The sequence below is a fragment of the Petromyzon marinus genome, chromosome 56 (genome assembly GCF_048934315.1).
Source record: "Petromyzon marinus isolate PM22_M1 ecotype Great Lakes invasive population chromosome 56, UKy_Petmar_22M1.pri1.0, whole genome shotgun sequence".
NCBI lineage: Eukaryota > Metazoa > Chordata > Hyperoartia > Petromyzontiformes > Petromyzontidae > Petromyzon > Petromyzon marinus.
In genome coordinates this window covers 7576000-7601137 of record NC_133722.1, presented here as the reverse complement: position 1 = coordinate 7601137, position 25138 = coordinate 7576000, and the positions used below count along the sequence as shown (strand labels likewise).

General features: G+C 49.5%; 1 protein-coding gene across 1 annotated transcript in view; it reads right to left on the bottom strand.

Annotated features, from left to right (window-relative positions):
- The window catches only part of LOC116954816 (growth/differentiation factor 8-like), a 234423-nt gene that overhangs the window by 127130 nt on the left and 82155 nt on the right, over positions 1 to 25138 (bottom strand). The gene's annotated exons all lie outside the window — the stretch shown is intronic.

Here is a 25138-nt window from a genome sequence, read left to right as displayed (position 1 = left end):
GACTCCCACTGCCCATAGACTCACACTGCCCATAGACTCACACTGCACATAGACTCAACACTGCCCATATATTCACACTGCCCATAGATTCACACTGCACATAGACTCACACTGCCCATAGACTCTCACTGCCCATAGACTCACACTGCCCATAGACACACACTATCCGTAGACTCTCACTGCCTATAGATGCTCTGTGCACATAGACTCACACTGCCCATAGACTCACACTGCCAATAGACTCTCACTGCCCATAGATTCACACTGCACATAGACTTACACTGCCCATAGACTCTCACTTCCCATAGACTAACACTGCCCATAGACTCTCACTGCCCATAGACTCACACTGCACATAGACTCACACTGCACATAGACTCACACTGCCCATAGATTCTCACTGCCATAGACTCTTACTGTCCATAGACTCACACTGCCATATACTCTCAATGTCCATAGACTCACACTGCCCATAGACTCTCACTGCCATAGACTCTCACTGCCCATAAATTCACACTGCACATAGACTCACATTGCCCATAGACTCACACTGCACATAGACAAACACTGTCCATATACTCTCACTGCCATGGACTTACACTGCCCATAAACACTCACTGCCCATAGACTCACACTGCCCATCGATTCACACCGCCCATAGATTCACAATACACAGACTCCCACTGCCCATAGACTCCCACTGCCCATAGACTCACACTGCACATAGACTCAACACTGCCCATATATTCACACTGCCCATAGATTCACACTGCACATAGACTCACACTGCCCATAGACTCACACTGCCCATAGACAGACACTATCCGTAGACTCTCACTGCCCATAGATTCACACTGCCCATAGACACAAACTGCACATAGACTGACACTGCCCATAGACTCACACTGCCCACAGACGCACATTGCCCATAGACTCACGCTGCGCATAGACTCACACTGCCCATAGACTCCTACTGCACATAGACTCACAATGCACATAGACTCTCACTGCACATAGACTCTCACTGCCCATAGACTCCCACTGCACATAGACTCATACTGCACATAGATTCTCACTGCACATAGACTCTCACTGCCCATAGACTCTCACTACCCGGAAACGCTCACTGCCATAGACTCACACTGCCCATAGACACGCATTGCCCGTAGACTCTCACTGCCATAGACTCTCACTGCCCATAGACTCGCACTGCCCATAGACTCTCAATGCCCATAGACTCACACTGCCATAGACCCTCACTGCCCTTAGACTCAAACTGCCCATAGATTCAGACTGCCGAAAGTCTCACACTGCAAATAGACAAACACTGCCCATAGACTCACACTGCCCATAGACTCACACTGCCCACAGACGAACATTGCCCATAGACTCACACTGCCCATAGACGCACACTGCCCATAGACTCCCACTGCACATAGACTCACACTGCACATAGACTCTCACTGCACATAGACTCACACTGCCCATAGACGCTTACTGCACAAATATTTACACTGCCCATAGACTCACACTACCCACAGACTCACACTGCCCATAGACGCTCACTACTATAGACTCACACTGCCCATCGAAACAGCCCATGGACGCACAATGCCCATAGACTTACACTGCCCATAGACTCTCACTGCCCATAGACTCACACTGCCCATAGACACGCATTGCCCGTAGACACTCACTGCCATAGACTCTCACTGCCCATAGACTCAAACTGCCCATAGATTCAGACTGCCGAAAGACTCACACTGCAAATAAACAAACACTGCCCATAGACTCAAACTGCCCATAGACTCATACTGCCCACAGACGCGCATTGCCCATAGACTCACACTGCCCATAGACGAACAAAGCCCATAGACTCCTACTGCACATAAACTCACACTGCACATAGACTCTCACTGCACATAAACTCACACTGCCCATAGACGCTTACTGCACAAAGATTTACACTGCCCATAGACTCACACTACCCACAGACTCACACTGCCTATAGACTTATACTGCCCATAGACACTCACTGCCCATAGACTCGCACTGCCCATAGATTCACACAGCCATAGACTAACACTGCCATAGACTCACACTGCCATAGACTTACATTGCCATAGAATCTCACTGCCCATAGACTCTCACTGCCCATAGACTCTCACTGCCCATAGACTATCACTGCCATAGACACTCACTGCCTATAGACTCTTAATGCCATAGACTTACACTGCCATAGACTCACACTGCCATATACTCTCACTGCCATAGACTCTCACTGCCATAGACTGTCACTGCCATAGCCTCTCACTGGACATATACACTCACTGACCATTGACTCAAACTGCCCATAGACTCTTATTGTCCATAGACTCACACTGGCCATATACTCTCACTGCCCATAGCCTCACATTGCCATAGACTCTCACTGCCCATAGACTCAAACTGCCAAAAGATTCACACTGCACATAGACTCACAATGCACAAAGACTCACACTGCCCATATACTCACACTGCCCACAGACGCACATTGCCCATAGACTCACACTGCCCATAAACTCACACTGCCCATAGACTCACACTACCATTGACTCGCACTGCTCATAGACTCGAACTGCCCATAGAGTTGCACTGCCCATAGATTCACACTGCCCATAGACGCGCCCTGAATAGACTCACACTGTCCATCGAACTGCCCACGGACGCACACTACCCATAGACTTACAATGCCCACAGACGCAAATTGCCCATAGACTCACACTGCCCATCGATTCACACCGCCCATAGACTCACACTGCACATAGACTCACACTGCCCATAGACTCACACTGCCTATAGACTCACACTGCACATAGCCTCAACACTGCCCATAGATGCACACTGTCCATAGACTCACACTGCACATCGACGCTCCCTGCTATAGACTCACACTGCCCATCGAAACTGCCCACGCACGCACACTGTCCATAGACTCACACTGCCCATATACTCACACTGCCCACAGACGCAAATTGCCCATAGACTCACACTGCCCATCGATTCACACCGCCCATAGACTCACACTGCACATAGACTCACACTGCCCATAGACTCACACTGCCTATAGACTCACACTGCACATAGCCTCAACACTGCCCATAGATGCACACTGTCCATAGACTCACACTGCACATCGACGCTCCCTGCTATAGACTCACACTGCCCATCGAAACTGCCCACGCACGCACACTGTCCATAGACTCACACTGCCCATATACTCACACTGCCCACAGACGCAAATTGCCCATAGACTCAGACTGCCCATCGATTCACACCGCCCATAGATTCACAATACACATAGACTCCCACTGCCCATAGACTCAAACTGCCTATAGACTCCCACTGCCCATAGACTCACACTGCCCATAGACTCACACTGCACATAGACTCAACACTGCCCATATATTCACACTGCCCATAGATTCACACTGCACATAGACTCACACTGCCCATAGACCCTCACTGCCCATTGACTCACACTGCCCATAGACACACACTATCCGTAGACCCTCACTGCCTATAGATGCTCTGTGCACATAGACTCACACTGCCCATAGACTCACACTGCCAATAGACTCTCACTGCCCATAGATTCACACTGCCCATAGACTCACACTGCCCATAGACTCTCACTTCCCATAGACTAACACTGCCCATAGACTCTCACTGCCCATAGACTCACACTGCACATAGACTCACACTGCACATAGACTCACACTGCCCATAGATTCTCACTGCCATAGACTCTTACTGTCCATAGACTCACACTGCCATATACTCTCAATGCCCATAGACTCACACTGCCCATAGACTCTCACCGCCATAGACTCTCACTGCCCATAGACTCATACTGCCCATAGACTCACATTGCCCAGAGACGCAAATTTTTGCATAGACCCACACTGCCCACAGACGCACATTGCCCATAGACTCACACTGCACATATACTCACAGTGCCCATTGACTCAAACTCCCCATACACTCCCACTGCCCATAGATTCACACTGCCCATATACTCAAACTGCCCGTAGATTCACACTGCGCAGAGACTCACACTGCCCACACACTTACACTGCCCATAGGCTCACCATGCACATAGACAAACACTACCCATAGACTCTCACTGCCCATAAATTCACACTGCACATAGACTCACACTGCCCATAGACTCACACTGCACATAGACAAACACTGTACATATACTCTCACTGCCATGGACTTACACTGCCCATAAACACTCACTGCCCATATACTCACACTGCCCATCGATTCACACCGCCCATAGATTCACAATACACATAGACTCCCACTTCCCATAGACTCCCACTGCCCATAGACTCACACTGCACATAGACTCAACACTGCCCATAGATTCACACTGCACATAGACTCACACTGCCCATAGACTCACACTGCCCGTAGACAGACACTATCCGTAGACTCTCACTGCCCATAGATTCACACTGCCCATAGACTCAAACTGCACATAGACTGACACTGCCCATAGACTCACACTGCCCACAGACGCACATTGCCCATAGACTCACGCTGCACATAGACTCACACTGCCCATAGACTCCTACTGCACATAGACTCACAATGCACATAGACTCTCACTGCACATAGACTCTCACTGCCCATAGACTCCCACTGCACATAGACTCATACTGCACATAGACTCTCACTGCACATAGACTCTCACTGCCCATAGACTCTCACTACCCGGAAACGCTCACTGCCATAGACTCACACTGCCCATAGACACGCATTGCCCGTAGACTCTCACTGCCATAGACTCTCACTGCCCATAAACTCGCACTGCCCATAGACTCTCAATGCCCATAGAATCATACTGCCATAGACCCTCACTGCCCATAGTCTCAAACTGCCCATAGATTCAGACTGCCGAAAGTCTCACACTGCACATAGACTCACACTGCACATAGACTCTCACTGCACATAGACTCACACTGCCCATAGACGCTTACTGCACAAATATTTACACTGCCCATAGACTCACACTACCCACAGACTCACACTGCCCATATATGCTCACTATTATAGACTCACACTGCCCATCGAAACAGCCCATGGACGCACAATGCCCATAGACTTACACTGCCCATAGACTCTCACTGCCCATAGACTCACACTCCCCATAGACACGCATTGCCCATAGACACTCACTGCCATAGACTCTCACTGCCCATAGACTCAAACTGCCCATAGATTCAGACTTCCGAAAGACTCACACTGCAAATAGACAAACACTGCCCATAGACTCAAACTGCCCATAGACTCATACTGCCCACAGACGCGCATTGCCCATAGACTCACACTGCCCATAGACGAACAAAGCCCATAGACTCCTACTGCACATAAACTCACACTGCACATAGACTCTCACTGCACATAAACTCACACTGCCCATAGACGCTTACTGCACAAAGATTTACACTGCCCATAGACTCACACTACCCACAGTCTCACACTGCCTATAGACTTATACTGCCCATAGACACTCACTGCCCATAGACTCACACTGCCCATAGACGCTTACTGCACAAATATTTACACTGCCCATAGACTCACACTACCCACAGACTCACACTGCCCATAGACGCTCACTACTATAGACTCACACTGCCCATCGAAACAGCCCATGGACGCACAATGCCCATAGACTTACACTGCCCATAGACTCTCACTGCCCATAGACTCACACTGCCCATAGACACGCATTGCCCATAGACACTCACTGCCATAGACTCTCACTGCCCAGAGACTCAAACTGCCCATAGATTCAGACTGCCGAAAGACTCACACTGCAAATAGACAAACACTGCCCATAGACTCAAACTGCCCATAGACTCTCACTACCCGGAAACGCTCACTGCCATAGACTCACACTGCCCATAGACACGCATTGCCCGTAGACTCTCACTGCCATAGACTCTCACTGCCCATAAACTCGCACTGCCCATAGACTCTCAATGCCCATAGACTCATACTGCCATAGACCCTCACTGCCCATAGTCTCAAACTGCCCATAGATTCAGACTGCCGAAAGTCTCACACTGCACATAGACTCACACTGCACATAGACTCTCACTGCACATAGACTCACACTGCCCATAGACGCTTACTGCACAAATATTTACACTGCCCATAGACTCACACTACCCACAGACTCACACTGCCCATAGATGCTCACTATTATAGACTCACACTGCCCATCGAAACAGCCCATGGACGCACAATGCCCATAGACTTACACTGCCCATAGACTCTCACTGCCCATAGACTCACACTGCCCATAGACACGCATTGCCCATAGACACTCACTGCCATAGACTCTCACTGCCCATAGACTCAAACTGCCCATAGATTCAGACTTCCAAAAGACTCACACTGCAAATAGACAAACACTGCCCATAGACTCAAACTGCCCATAGACTCATACTGCCCACAGACGCGCATTGCCCATAGACTCACACTGCCCATAGACGAACAAAGCCCATAGACTCCTACTGCACATAAACTCACACTGCACATAGACTCTCACTGCACATAAACTCACACTGCCCATAGACGCTTACTGCACAAAGATTTACACTGCCCATAGACTCACACTACCCACAGTCTCACACTGCCTATAGACTTATACTGCCCATAGACACTCACTGCCCATAGACTCACACTGCCCATAGACGCTTACTGCACAAATATTTACACTGCCCATAGACTCACACTACCCACAGACTCACACTGCCCATAGACGCTCACTACTATAGACTCACACTGCCCATCGAAACAGCCCATGGACGCACAATGCCCATAGACTTACACTGCCCATAGACTCTCACTGCCCATAGACTCACACTGCCCATAGACACGCATTGCCCATAGACACTCACTGCCATAGACTCTCACTGCCCAGAGACTCAAACTGCCCATAGATTCAGACTGCCGAAAGACTCACACTGCAAATAGACAAACACTGCCCATAGACTCAAACTGCCCATAGACTCATACTGCCCACAGACGCGCATTGCCCATAGACTCACACTGCCCATAGACAAACAAAGCCCATAGACTCCTACTGCACATAAACTCACACTGCACATAGACTCTCACTGCACATAAACTCACACTGCCCATAGACGCTTACTGCACAAAGATTTACACTGCCCATAGACTCACACTACCCACAGTCTCACACTGCCTATAGACTTATACTGCCCATAGACACTCACTGCCCATAGACTCGCACTGCCCATAGACTCACACTGCCATAGACTAACACTGCCATAGACTCACACTGCCATAGACTTACATTGCCATAGAATCTCACTGCCCATAGACTCTCACTGCCCATAGACTCTCACTGTCCATAGACTATCACTGCCATAGACACTCACTGCCTATAGACTCTTAATGCCATAGACTTACACTGCCATAGACTCACACTGCCATATACTCTCACTGCCATAGACTCTCAATGCCATAGACTGTCACTGCCATAGCCACTCACTGGACATATACACTCACTGACCATTGACTCAAACTGCCCATAGACTCTTATTGTCCATAGACTCACACTGGCCATAGACTCTCACTGCCCATAGCCTCACATTGCCATAGACTCTCACTGCCCATAGACTCAAACTGCCAAAAGATTCACACTGCACATAGACTCACACTGCACAAAGACTCACACTGCCCATATACTCACACTGCCCACAGACGCACATTGCCCATAGACTCACACTGCCCATAAACTCACACTGCCCATAGACTCACACTGCCCATAGACTCTCACTGCCCATAGACTCACACTACCATTGACTCGCACTGCCCATAGACTCAAACTGCCCATAGTGTTGCACTGCCCATAGATTCACACTGCCCATAGACGCGCCCTGAATAGACTCACACTGTCCATCGAACTGCCCACGGACGCACACTACCCATAGACTTACAATGCCCACAGACGCAAATTGCCCATAGACTCACACTGCCCATCGATTCACACCGCCCATAGACTCACACTGCACATAGACTCACACTGCCCATAGACTCACACTGCCTATAGACTCACACTGCACATAGCCTCAACACTGCCCATAGATGCACACTGTCCATAGACTCACACTGCACATCGACGCTCCCTGCTATAGACTCACACTGCCCATCGAAACTGCCCACGCACGCACACTGCCCATAGACTCACACTGCCCATATACTCACACTGCCCAGAGACGCAAATTGCCCATAGACTCACACTGCCCATCGATTCACACCGCCCATAGATTCACAATACACATAGACTCCCACTGCCCATAGACTCACACTGCCCATAGACTCACACTGCACATAGACTCAACACTGCCCATATATTCACACTGCCCATAGATTCACACTGCACATAGACTCACACTGCCCATAGACACTCACTGCCCATAGACTCACACTGCCCATAGACACACACTATCCGTAGACTCTCACTGCCTATAGATGCTCTCTACACATAGACTCACACTGCCCATAGACTCACACTGCCAATAGACTCTCACTGCCCATAGATTCACACTGCCCATAGACTCACACTGCCAATAGACTCTCACTTCCCATAGACTAACACTGCCCATAGACTCTCACTCCCCATAGACTCACACTGCACAAAGACTCACACTGCACATAGACTCACACTGCCCATAGAATCTCACTGCCATAGACTCTTACTGTCCATAGACTCACACTGCCATATAATCTCAATACCCATAGACTCACACTGCCCATAGACTCTCACTGCCATAGACTCTCACTGCCCATAGACTCATACTGCCCATAGACCCACACTGCCCACAGACGCACATTGCCCATAGACTCACACTGCACATATACTCACAGTGCCCATTGACTCACACTCCCCATACACTCGCACTGCCCATAGATTCACACTGCCCATATACTCAAACTGCCCGTAGATTCACACTGTGCAGAGACTCACACTCCCCGTAGACTTACACAGCCCATAGATTCACACTGCGCATAGACTCACACTGCCCACACACTTCACTGCCCATAGATTCATACTGCCCATAGACTCACACTGCACACAGACTCTCACTGCCCATAAACCCACACTAACCATAGACTCACACTACCCACAGACGCACATTGCGCTTAGGCTGACCATGCACATAGACAAACACTGCCCATAGATTCACACTGCCCATAGACCCACAAGGCCCATAGACTCAAACTAGAAATAGACTCTCACTGCCCATAAATTCACACTGCACATAGACTCACACTGCCCATAGACTCACACTGCACATAGACTCACACTGCCCATAGACTCCCACTGCACATAGACAAACACTGTCCATAGACTCTCATTGCCCATAGACTTTCACTGCCATAGGCTCTCACTGCCCATAGACTCACACTGCCATAGACTCTCACTGAGCATAGACTCGCACTGCCCATAGACTCACACTGCCATAGACTAACACTGCCATAGACTCACACTGCCATAGACTTACTTTGCCATAGACTGTCACTGCCCATAGACTCTCACTGCCCATATACTCTCACTGCCCATAGACTATCACTGCCATAGACACTCACTGCCTATAGACTCTTAATGCCATAGACTCACACTGCCATAGACTCACACTGCCATATACTCTCACTGCCATAGACTCTCACTGCCATAGACTGTCACTGCCATAGGCTCTCACTGGACATATACACTCATTGACCATTGACTCAAACTGCCCATAGACTCTTATTGTCCATAGACTCACACTGGCCATAGACTCTCACTGCCCATAGCCTCACATTGCCATAGACTCTCACTGCCCATAAACTCAAACTGCCAAAAGATTCACACTGCACATAGACTCACACTGCACAAAGACTCACACTGCCCATATACTCACACTGCCCACAGACGCACATTGCCCATAGACTCACACTGCCCATAAACTCACACTGCCCATAGACTCACACTGCCCATAGACTCTCACTGCCCATAGACTCACACTACCATTGACTCTCACTGCCCATAGACTCAAACTGCCCATAGAGTTGCACTGCCCATAGATTCACACTGCCCATAGAAACGCCCTGAATATACTCACACTGTCCATCGAACTGCCCACGGACGCACACTACCCATAGACTTACAATGCCCACAGACGCAAATTGCCCATAGACTCACACTGCCCATCGATTCACACCGCCCATAGACTCACACTGCACATAGACTCACACTGCCCATAGACTCACACTGCCTATAGATTCACACTGCACATAGCCTCAACACTGCCCATAGATGCACACTGTCCATAGACTCACACTGCACATCGATGCTCCCTGCTATAGACTCACACTGCCCATCGAAACTGCCCACGCACGCACACTGCCCATAGACTCACATTGCCCATATACTCACACTGCCCACAGACGCAAATTGCCCATAGACTCACACAGCCCATCGATTCACACCGCCCATAGATTCACAATACACATAGACTCCCACTGCCCATAGACTCACACTGCCCATAGACTCACACTGCACATAGACTCAACACTGCCCATATATTCACACTTCCCATAGATTCACACTGCACATAGACTCACACTGCCCATAGACTCTCACTGCCCATAGACTCACACTGCCCATAGACACACACTATCCGTAGACTCTCACTGCCTATAGATGCTCTCTGCACATAGACTCACACTGCCCATAGACTCACACTGCCAATAGACTCTCACTGCCCATAGATTCACACTGCCCATAGACTCACACTGCCAATAGACTCTCACTTCCCATAGACTAACACTGCCCATAGACTCTCACTCCCCATAGACTCACACTGCACAAAGACTCACACTGCACATAGACTCACACTGCCCATAGATTCTCACTGCCATAGACTCTTACTGTCCATAGACTCACACTGCCATATACTCTCAATGCCCATAGACTCACACTGCCCATAGACTCTCACTGCCATAGACTCTCACTGCCCATAGACTCATACTGCCCATAGACCCACACTGCCCACAGACGCACATTGCCCATAGACTCACACTGCCCAGAGACCCACACTGCCCACAGATGCACATTGCCCATAGACTCACACTGCACATATACTCACAGTGCCCATTAACTCACACTCCCCATACACTCGCACTGCCCATAGATTCACACTGCCCATATACTCAAACTGCCCGTAGATTCACACTGCGCAGAGACTCACACTCCCCATAGACTTACACAGCCCATAGATTCACACTGCGCATAGACTCACACTGCCCACACACTTCACTGCCCATAGATTCATACTGCCCATAGACTCACACTGCACACAGACTCTCACTGCCCATAAACCCACACTAACCATAGACTCACACTACCCACAGACGCACATTGCGCTTAGGCTGACCATGCACATAGACAAACACTACCCATAGACTCAAACTGCCCATAGACTCAACACTGCCCATAGATTCACACTGCCCATAGACCCACAAGGCCCATAGACTCACACTAGAAATAGACTATCACTGCCCATAAATTCACACTGCACATAGACTCACACTGCCCATAGACTCACACTGCACATAGACTCACACTGCCCATAGACTCCCACTGCACATAGACAAACACTGTCCATAGACTCTCATTGCCCATAGACTTTCACTGCCATAGGCTCTCACTGCCATAGACTCACACTGCCATAGACTCTCACTGCCCATAGACTCGCACTGCCCATACACTCACACTGCCATAGACTAACACTGCCATAGACTCACACTGCCATAGACTTACTTTGCCATAGACTCTCACTGCCCATAGACTCTCACTGCCCATAGACTCTCACTGCCATAGACTGTCACTGCCATAGGCTCTCACTGGACATATACACTCATTGACCATTGACTCAAACTGCCCATAGACTCTTATTGTCCATAGACTCACACTGGCCATAGACTCTCACTGCCCATAACATCACATTGCCATAGACTCTCACTGCCCATAGACTCAAACTGCCAAAAGATTCACACTGCACATAGACTCACACTGCACAAAGACTCACACTGCCCATATACTCACACTGCCCACAGACGCACATTGCCCATAGACTCACACTGCCCATAAACTCACACTGCCCATAGACTCACACTGCCCATAGACTCTCACTGCCCATAGACTCACACTACCATTGACTCTCACTGCCCATAGACTCAAACTGCCCATAGAGTTGCACTGCCCATAGATTCACACTGCCCATAGACGCGCCCTGAATAGACTCACACTGTCCATCGAACTGCCCACGGACGCACACTACCCATAGACTTACAATGCCCACAGACGCAAATTGCCCATAGACTCACACTGCCCATCGATTCACACCGCCCATAGACTCACACTGCACATAGACTCACACTGCCCATAGACTAACACTGCCTATAGACTCACACTGCACATAGCTTCAACACTGCCCATAGATGCACACTGTCCATAGACTCACACTGCACATCGACGCTCCCTGCTATAGACTCACACTGCCCATCGAAACTGCCCACGCACGCACACTGCCCATAGACTCACACTGCCCATATACTCACACTGCCCACAGACGCAAATTGCCCATAGACTCACACTGCCCATCGATTCACACTGCCCATAGACTCACACTGCCAATAGACTCTCACTTCCCATAGACTAACACTGCCCATAGACTCTCACTCCCCATAGACTCACACTGCACAAAGACTCACACTGCACATAGACTCACACTGCCCATAGATTCTCACTGCCATAGACTCTTACTGCCCATAGACTCTCACTGCCATAGACTCTCACTGCCCATAAACTCATACTGCCCATAGACCCACACTGCCCACAGACGCACATTGCCCATAAACTCACACTGCCCAGAGACGCACATTTTTCCATAGACTCACACTGCCCATAGACCCACACTGCCCACAGACGCACATTGCACATAGACTCACACTGCACATATACTCACAGTGCCCATTGACTCACACTCCCCATACACTCGCACTGCCCATAGATTCACACTGCCAATATACTCAAACTGCCCGTAGATTCAAACTGCGCAGAGACTCACACTCCCATAGACTTACACAGCCCATAGATTCACACTGCGCATAGACTCACACTGCCCACACACTTCACTGCCTATAGATTCATACTGCCCATAGACTCACACTGCACACAGACTCTCACTGCCCATAAACCCACACTAACCATAGACTCACACTACCCACAGACGCACATTGCGCTTAGGCTCACCATGCACATAGACAAACACTACCCATAGACTCAAACTGCCCATAGACTCAACACTGCCCATAGATTCACACTGCCCAAAGACCCACAAGGCCCATAGACTCACACTAGAAATAGACTCTCACTGCCCATAAATTCACACTGCACATAGACTCACACTGCCCATAGACTCACACTGCACATAGACTCACACTGCCCATAGACTCCCACTGCACATAGACAAACACTGTCCATAGACTCTCATTGCCCATAGACTTTCACTGCCATAGGCTCTCACTGCCCATAGACTCACACTGCCATAGACTCTCACTGAGCATAGACTCGCACTGCCCATAGACTCACACTGCCATAGACTAACACTGCCATAGACTCACACTGCCATAGACTTACTTTGCCATAGACTCTCACTGCCCATAGACTCTCACTGCCCATATACTCTCACTGCCCATAGACTATCACTGCCATAGACACTCACTGCCTATAGACTCTTAATGCCATAGACTCACACTGCCATAGACTCACACTGCCATATACTCTCACTGCCATAGACTCTCACTGCCATAGACTGTCACTGCCATAGGCTCTCACTGGACATATACACTCATTGACCATTGACTCAAACTGCCCATAGACTCTTATTGTCCATAGACTCACACTGGCCATAGACTCTCACTGCCCATAGCCTCACATTGCCATAGACTCTCACTGCCCATAAACTCAAACTGCCAAAAGATTCACACTGCACATAGACTCACACTGCACAAAGACTCACACTGCCCATATACTCACACTGCCCACAGACGCACATTGCCCATAGACTCACACTGCCCATAAACTCACACTGCCCATAGACTCACACTGCCCATAGACTCTCACTGCCCATAGACTCACACTACCATTGACTCTCACTGCCCATAGACTCAAACTGCCCATAGAGTTGCACTGCCCATAGATTCACACTGCCCATAGAAACGCCCTGAATATACTCACACTGTCCATCGAACTGCCCACGGACGCACACTACCCATAGACTTACAATGCCCACAGACGCAAATTGCCCATAGACTCACACTGCCCATCGATTCACACCGCCCATAGACTCACACTGCACATAGACTAACACTGCCCATAGACTCACACTGCCTATAGACTCACAGTGCACATAGCCTCAACACTGCCCATAGATGCACACTGTCCATAGACTCACACTGCACATCGACGCTCCCTGCTATAGACTCACACTGCCCATCGAAACTGCCCACGCACGCACACTGCCCATAGACTCACATTGCCCATATACTCACACTGCCCACAGACGCAAATTGCCCATAGACTCACACAGCCCATCGATTCACACCGCCCATAGATTCACAATACACATAGACTCCCACTGCCCATAGACTCACACTGCCCATAGACTCACACTGCACATAGACTCAACACTGCCCATATATTCACACTTCCCATAGATTCACACTGCACATAGACTCACACTGCCCATAGACTCTCACTACCCATAGACTCACACTGCCCATAGACACACACTATCCGTAGACTCTCACTGCCTATAGATGCTCTCTGCACATAGACTCACACTGCCCATAGACTCACACTGCCAATAGACTCTCACTGCCCATAGATTCACACTGCCCATAGACTCACACTGCCAATAGACTCTCACTTCCCATAGACTAACACTGCCCATAGACTCTCACTCCCCATAGACTCACACTGCACAAAGACTCACACTGCACATAGACTCACACTGCCCATAGATTCTCACTGCCATAGACTCTTACTGTCCATAGACTCACACTGCCATATACTCTCAATGCCCATAGACTCACACTGCCCATAGACTCTCACTGCCATAGACTCTCACTGCCCATAGACTCATACTGCCCATAGACCCACACTGCCCACAGACGCACATTGCCCATAGACTCACACTGCCCAGAGACCCACACTGCCCACAGACGCACATTGCCCATAGACTCACACTGCACATATACTCACAGTGCCCATTAACTCACACTCCCCATACACTCGCACTGCCCATAGATTCACACTGCCCATATACTCAAACTGCCCGTAGATTCACACTGCGCAGAGACTCACACTCCCCATAGACTTACACAGCCTATAGATTCACACTGCGCATAGACTCACACTGCCCACACACTTCACTGCCCATAGATTCATACTGCCCATAGACTCACACTGCACACAGACTCTCACTGCCCATAAACCCACACTAACCATAGACTCACACTACCCACAGACGCACATTGCGCTTAGGCTGACCATGCACATAGACAAACACTACCCATAGACTCAAACTGCCCATAGACTCAACACTGCCCATAGATTCACACTGCCCATAGACCCACAAGGCCCATAGACTCACACTAGAAATAGACTATCACTGCCCATAAATTCACACTGCACATAGACTCACACTGCCCATAGACTCACACTGCACATAGACTCCCACTGCACATAGACAAACACTGTCCATAGACTCTCATTGCCCATAGACTCTCATTGCCCATAGACTTTCACTGCCATAGGCTCTCACTGCCATAGACTCACACTGCCATAGACTCTCACTGCCCATAGACTCGCACTGCCCATACACTCACACTGCCATAGACTAACACTGCCATAGACTCACACTGCCATAGACTTACTTTGCCATAGACTCTCACTGCCCATAGACTCTCACTGCCCATAGACTCTCACTGCCATAGACTGTCACTGCCATAGGCTCTCACTGGACATATACACTCATTGACCATTGACTCAAACTGCCCATAGACTCTTATTGTCCATAGACTCACACTGGCCATAGACTCTCACTGCCCATAACATCACATTGCCATAGACTCTCACTGCCCATAGACTCAAACTGCCAAAAGATTCACACTGCACATAGACTCACACTGCACAAAGACTCACACTGCCCATATACTCACACTGCCCACAGACGCACATTGCCCATAGACTCACACTGCCCATAAACTCACACTGCCCATAGACTCACACTGCCCATAGACTCTCACTGCCCATAGACTCACACTACCATTGACTCTCACTGCCCATAGACTCAAACTGCCCATAGAGTTGCACTGCCCATAGATTCACACTGCCCATAGACGCGCCCTGAATAGACTCACACTGTCCATCGAACTGCCCACGGACGCACACTACCCATAGACTTACAATGCCCACAGACGCAAATTGCCCATAGACTCACACTGCCCATCGATTCACACCGCCCATAGACTCACACTGCACATAGACTCACACTGCCCATAGACTAACACTGCCTATAGACTCACACTGCACATAGCTTCAACACTGCCCATAGATGCACACTGTCCATAGACTCACACTGCACATCGACGCTCCCTGCTATAGACTCACACTGCCCATCGAAACTGCCCACGCACGCACACTGCCCATAGACTCACACTGCCCATATACTCACACTGCCCACAGACGCAAATTGCCCATAGACTCACACTGCCCATCGATTCACACTGCCCATAGACTCACACTGCCAATAGACTCTCACTTCCCATAGACTAACACTGCCCATAGACTCTCACTCCCCATAGACTCACACTGCACAAAGACTCACACTGCACATAGACTCACACTGCCCATAGATTCTCACTGCCCATAGACTCATACTGCCCATAGACCCACACTGCCCACAGACGCACATTGCCCATAGACTCACACTGCCCAGAGACCCACACTGCCCACAGACGCACATTGCCCATAGACTCACACTGCACATATACTCACAGTGCCCATTAACTCACACTCCCCATACACTCGCACTGCCCATAGATTCACACTGCCCATATACTCAAACTGCCCGTAGATTCACACTGCGCAGAGACTCACACTCCCCATAGACTTACACAGCCTATAGATTCACACTGCGCATAGACTCACACTGCCCACACACTTCACTGCCCATAGATTCATACTGCCCATAGACTCACACTGCACACAGACTCTCACTGCCCATAAACCCACACTAACCATAGACTCACACTACCCACAGACGCACATTGCGCTTAGGCTGACCATGCACATAGACAAACACTACCCATAGACTCAAACTGCCCATAGACTCAACACTGCCCATAGATTCACACTGCCCATAGACCCACAAGGCCCATAGACTCACACTAGAAATAGACTATCACTGCCCATAAATTCACACTGCACATAGACTCACACTGCCCATAGACTCACACTGCACATAGACTCCCACTGCACATAGACAAACACTGTCCATAGACTCTCATTGCCCATAGACTCTCATTGCCCATAGACTTTCACTGCCATAGGCTCTCACTGCCATAGACTCACACTGCCATAGACTCTCACTGCCCATAGACTCGCACTGCCCATACACTCACACTGCCATAGACTAACACTGCCATAGACTCACACTGCCATAGACTTACTTTGCCATAGACTCTCACTGCCCATAGACTCTCACTGCCCATAGACTCTCACTGCCATAGACTGTCACTGCCATAGGCTCTCACTGGACATATACACTCATTGACCATTGACTCAAACTGCCCATAGACTCTTATTGTCCATAGACTCACACTGGCCATAGACTCTCACTGCCCATAACATCACATTGCCATAGACTCTCACTGCCCATAGACTCAAACTGCCAAAAGATTCACACTGCACATAGACTCACACTGCACAAAGACTCACACTGCCCATATACTCACACTGCCCACAGACGCACATTGCCCATAGACTCACACTGCCCATAGATTCACACTGCCCATAGACGCGCCCTGAATAGACTCACACTGTCCATCGAACTGCCCACGGACGCACACTACCCATAGACTTACAATGCCCACAGACGCAAATTGCCCATAGACTCACACTGCCCATCGATTCACACCGCCCATAGACTCACACTGCACATAGACTCACACTGCCCATAGACTAACACTGCCTATAGACTCACACTGCACATAGCTTCAACACTGCCCATAGATGCACACTGTCCATAGACTCACACTGCACATCGACGCTCCCTGCTATAGACTCACACTGCCCATCGAAACTGCCCACGCACGCACACTGCCCATAGACTCACACTGCCCATATACTCACACTGCCCACAGACGCAAATTGCCCATAGACTCACACTGCCCATCGATTCACACTGCCCATAGACTCACACTGCCAATAGACTCTCACTTCCCATAGACTAACACTGCCCATAGACTCTCACTCCCCATAGACTCACACTGCACAAAGACTCACACTGCACATAGACTCACACTGCCCATAGATTCTCACTGCCATAGACTCTTACTGTCCATAGACTCACACTGCCTTATACTCTCAATGCCCATAGACTCACACTGCCCATAGACTCTCACTGACATAGACTCTCACTGCCCATAAACTCATACTGCCCATAGACCCACACTGCCCACAGACGCACATTGCCCATAGACTCACACTGCCCAGAGACGCACATTTTTCCATAGACTCACACTGCCCATAGACCCACACTGCCCACAGACGCACATTGCACATAGACTCACACTGCACATATACTCACAGTGCCCATTGACTCACACTCCCCATACACTCGCACTGCCCATAGATTCACACTGCCAATATACTCAAACTGCCCGTAGATTCAAACTGCGCAGAGACTCACACTCCCATAGACTTACACAGCCCATAGATTCACACTGTGCATAGACTCACACTGCCCACACACTTCACTGCCTATAGATTCATACTGCCCATAGACTCACACTGCACACAGACTCTCACTGCCCATAAACCCACACTAACCATAGACTCACACTACCCACAGACGCACATTGCGCTTAGGCTCACCATGCACATAGACAAACACTACCCATAGACTCAAACTGCCCATAGACTCAACACTGCCCATAGATTCACACTGCCCAAAGACCCACAAGGCCCATAGACTCACACTAGAAATAGACTCTCACTGCCCATAAATTCACACTGCACATAGACTCACACTGCCCATAGACTCACACTGCACATAGACTCACACTGCCCATAGACTCCCACTGCACATAGACAAACACTGTCCATAGACTCTCATTGCCCATAGACTTTCACTGCCATAGGCTCTCACTGCCCATAGACTCACACTGCCATAGACTCTCACTGCCCATAGACTCTCACTGCCCATAGACTCTCACTGCCATATACACTCACTGCCCATAGAATCACACTGCCATAGACTCACACTGCCATATACCCTCGCTGCCATAGACTCTCACTGTCATAGACTCTCACTGGACATATACACTCACTGACCATTGACTCACACTGCCCATAGACTCTTATTGCCCATAGACTCACACTGGCCATAGACTCTCACTGCCCATAGCCTCAATTTGGCATAGACTCTCACTGCCCATAGACTCAAACTGCCCATAGATTCACACTGCACATAGACTCACACTGCACAAAGAATCACACTGCCCATATACTCACACTGCCCACAGACGCACATTGCCCATAGACTCACACTGCCCATAAACTTACACTGCCCATAGACTCACACTGCCCATAGACTCTCACTGCCCATAGACTCACACTACCATTGACTCTCACTGCCTATAGACTCAAACTGCCCATAGACTTACACTGCACATAGTCTCATACTGCCCATAGACTTGCACTGTCCATAGATCCACACTGCCCATAGACGCTCCCTGAATAGATTCACACTGCCCATCGAAATGCCCACGGACGCACACTACCCATAGTCTTACAATGCCCACAGACGCAAATTGCCCATAGACTCACATTGCCCATAGACTAAACACTGCCCATCGATTCACACCGCCCATAGACTCACACTGCACATAGACTCACACTGCCCATAGACTCACACTGCCCATAGACTCACACTGCACATAGACTCAACACTGCCCATGGATTCACACTGCCCATAGACTCACACTGCACATAGACTCACACTGCCCAAAGACTCACACTGCCCACAGACGCCCATTGCCCATAGACTCACTCTGCCCATAGACTCTCACTGCACATATACTCACACTGCCATAAGATTCACACCGCCCATAGACTCACACTGCACATAGACTCACACTGCCCATAGACTCACACTGCCCATAGACTCACACTGCACATAGACGCAACACTGCCCATAGTTTTCACACTGCCCTAGACTCTCACTGCACATAGACCCACACTGCCCATAGACTCACACCGCGCAAAGACGCGCATTAACCATAGACTCACACTGCCCATAGACGCTCACTGCCACAAACTCTCACTGCCCATAGATTCACACTGCACATAGACTCACACTGGCCATAGACTCACACTGGCTATAGACTCACACTGCCATAGACTCTTACTGCCCAGGACTCACAATGCCATAGACTCTCACTGCCCATAGACTCTCACTCCCCATAGACTCTCACTGCCCGTAGACTCTCACTGCCATAGACTCTCACTGCCCATAGACTCACACTGCCCAGAGACGCAAATTGCCCATAGACTAACACGGCCCATAGACTCACACTGCCCACAGACGCACATTGCTCATAGGCTCACACTGCACATAGACTCACAGTGCTCATTGACTCACACTCCCCCTACACTCGCACTGCCCATAGATTCACACGGCCCATATACTCAAACTGCCCATAGATTGACACTGCGCAGAGACTCAAACTCCCCAAAGACTTACACAGCCCATAGATTAACACTACCCGTAGACTCACACTGCCCATACACTTACACTGCCCATAGATTCATACTGCCCATAGACTCACAATGCACATAAACTCAAACTGCCCTCAGACTCTCCCTGCCCACAAACTCACACTAACCACACACTCACACAACCCACAGACGCACATTGCCCATAGGCTCACCGTGCACATAGACAAACACTACCCATAGACTCAAACTGCCCATAGACTCAACACTGCCCATAGATTCACACTGCCCAAAGACCCACAAGGCCCATAGACTCACACTAGAAATAGACTCTCACTGCCCATAAATTCACACTGCACATAGACTCACACTGCCCATAGACTCACACTGCACATAGACTCACACTGCCCATAGACTCCCACTGCACTTAGACAAACACTGTCCATAGACTCTCATTGCCCATAGACTTTCACTGCCATAGGCTCTCACTGCCCATAGACTCACACTGCCATAGACTCTCACTGCCCATAGACTCTCACTGCCCATAGACTCTCACTGCCATATACACTCACTGCCCATAGACTCACACTGCCATAGACTCACACTGGCATATACCCTCGCTGCCATAGACTCTCACTGTCATAGACTCTCACTGGACATATACACTCACTGACCATTGACTCACACTGCCCATATACTCTTATTGCCCATAGACTCACACTGGCCATAGACTCTCACTGCCCATAGCCTCAATTTGGCATAGACTCTCACTGCCCATAGACTCAAACTGCCCATAGATTCACACTGCACATAGACTCACACTGCACAAAGAATCACACTGCCCATATACTCACACTGCCCACAGACGCACATTGCCCATAGACTCACACTGCCCATAAACTTACACTGCCCATAGACTCACACTGCCCATAGACTCTCACTGCCCATAGACTCACACTACCATTGACTCTCACTGCCCATAGACTCAAACTGCCCATAGACTTACACTGCACATAGTCTCATACTGCCCATAGACTTGCACTGTCCATAGATCCACACTGCCCATAGACGCTCCCTGAATAGATTCACACTGCCCATCGAAATGCCCACGGACGCACACTACCCATAGTCTTACAATGCCCACAGACGCAAATTGCCCATAGACTCACTCTGCCCATAGACTCTCACTGCACATATACTCACACTGCCATAAGATTCACACCGCCAATAGACTCACACTGCACATAGACTCACACTGCCCATAGACTCACACTGCCCATAGACTCACACTGCACATAGACTCACACTGCCCAAAGACTCACACTGCCCACAGACACCCATTGCCCATAGACTCACTCTGCCCATAGACTCTCACTGCACATATACTCACACTGCCATAAGATTCACACCGCCCATAGACTCACACTGCACATAGACTCACACTGCCCATAGACTCACACTGCCCATAGACTCACACTGCACATAGACGCAACACTGCCCATAGTTTTCACACTGCCCTAGACTCTCACTGCACATAGACCCACACTGTCCATAGACTCACACCGCGCAGACGCGCATTAACCATAGACTCACACTGCCCATAGACGCTCACTGCCACAAACTCTCACTGCCCATAGATTCACACTGCACATAGACTCAAACTGGCCATAGACTCACACTGGCTATAGACTCACACTGCCATAGACTCTTACTGCCCAGGACTCACAATGCCATAGACTCTCATTGCCCATAGACTCTCACTCCCCATAGACTCTCACTGCCCGTAGACTCTCACTGCCATAGACTCTCACTGCCCATAGACTCACACTGCCCAGAGACGCAAATTGCCCATAGACTCACACGGCCCATAGACTCACACTGCCCACAGACGCACATTGCTCATAGGCTCACACTGCACATAGACTCACAGTGCTCATTGACTCACACTCCCCATACACTCGCACTGCCCATAGATTCACACGGCCCATATACTCAAACTGCCCATAGATTGACACTGCGCAGAGACTCAAACTCCCCAAAGACTTACACAGCCCATAGATTAACACTACCCGTAGACTCACACTGCCCATACACTTACACTGCCCATAGATTCATACTGCCCATAGACTCACAATGCACATAAACTCAAACTGCCCTCAGACTCTCCCTGCCCACAAACTCACACTAACCACACACTCACACAACCCACAGACGCACATTGCCCATAGGCTCACCGTGCACATAGACAAACACTACCCATAGACTCAAACTGCCCATAGACTCAACACTGCCCATAGATTCACACTGCCCAAAGACCCACAAGGCCCATAGACTCATACTAGAAATAGACTCTCACTGCCCATAAATTCACACTGCACATAGACTCACACTGCCCATAGACTCACACTGCACATAGACTCACACTGCCCATAGACTCCCACTGCACATAGACAAACACTGTCCATAGACTCTCATTGCCCATAGACTTTCACTGCCATAGGCTCTCACTGCCCATAGACTCACACTGCCATAGACTCTCACTGCCCATAGACTCTCACTGCCCATAGACTCTCACTGCCATATACACTCACTGCCCATAGACTCACACTGCCATAGACTCACACTGCCATATACCCTCGCTGCCATAGACTCTCACTGTCATAGACTCTCACTGGACATATACACTCACTGACCATTGACTCACACTGCCCATAGACGCTTATTGCCCATAGACTCACACTGGCCATAGACTCTCACTGCCCATAGCCTCAATTTGGCATAGACTCTCACTGCCCATAGACTCAAACTGCCCATAGATTCACACTGCACATAGACTCACACTGCACAAAGAATCACACTGCCCATATACTCACACTGCCCACAGACGCACATTGCCCATAGACTCACACTGCCCATAAACTTGCACTGCCCATAGACTCACACTGCCCATAGACTCTCACTGCCCATAGACTCACACTACCATTGACTCTCACTGCCCATAGACTCAAACTGCCCATAGACTTACACTGCACATAGTCTCATACTGCCCATAGACTTGCACTGTCCATAGATCCACACTGCCCATAGACGCTCCCTGAATAGATTCACACTGCCCATCGAAATGCCCACGGACGCACACTACCCATAGTCTTACAATGCCCACAGACGCAAATTGCCCATAGACTCACTCTGCCCATAGACTCTCACTGCACATATACTCACACTGCCATAAGATTCACACCGCCCATAGACTCACACTGCACATAGACTCACACTGCCCATAGACTCACACTGCCCATAGACTCACACTGCACATAGACTCACACTGCCCAAAGACTCACACTGCCCACAGACGCCCATTGCCCATAGACTCACTCTGCCCATAGCCTCTCACTGCACATATACTCACACTGCCATAAGATTCACACCGCCCATAGACTCACACTGCACATAGACTCACACTGCCCATAGACTCACACTGCCCATAGACTCACACTGCACATAGACGCAACACTGCCCATAGTTTTCACACTGCCCTAGGCTCTCACTGCACATAGACCCACACTGCCCATAGACTCACACCGCGCAAAGACGCGCATTAACCATAGACTCACACTGCCCATAGACGCTCACTGCCACAAACCCTCACTGCCCATAGATTCACACTGCACATAGACTCACACTGGCCATAGACTCACACTGGCTATAGACTCACACTGCCATAGACTCTTACTGCCCAGGACTCACACTGCCATAGACTCTCACTGCCCATAGACTCTCACTCTCCATAGACTCTCACTGCCCGTAGACTCTCACTGCCATAGACTCTCACTGCCCATAGACTCACACTGCCCAGAGACGCAAATTGCCCATAGACTCACACGGCCCATAGACTCACACTGCCATAGACTCTCACTGCCCGTAGACTCAAACTGCCCATAGATTCACACTGCACATAGAATAACACTGCACAAAGACTCACACTGCCCATATACTCAC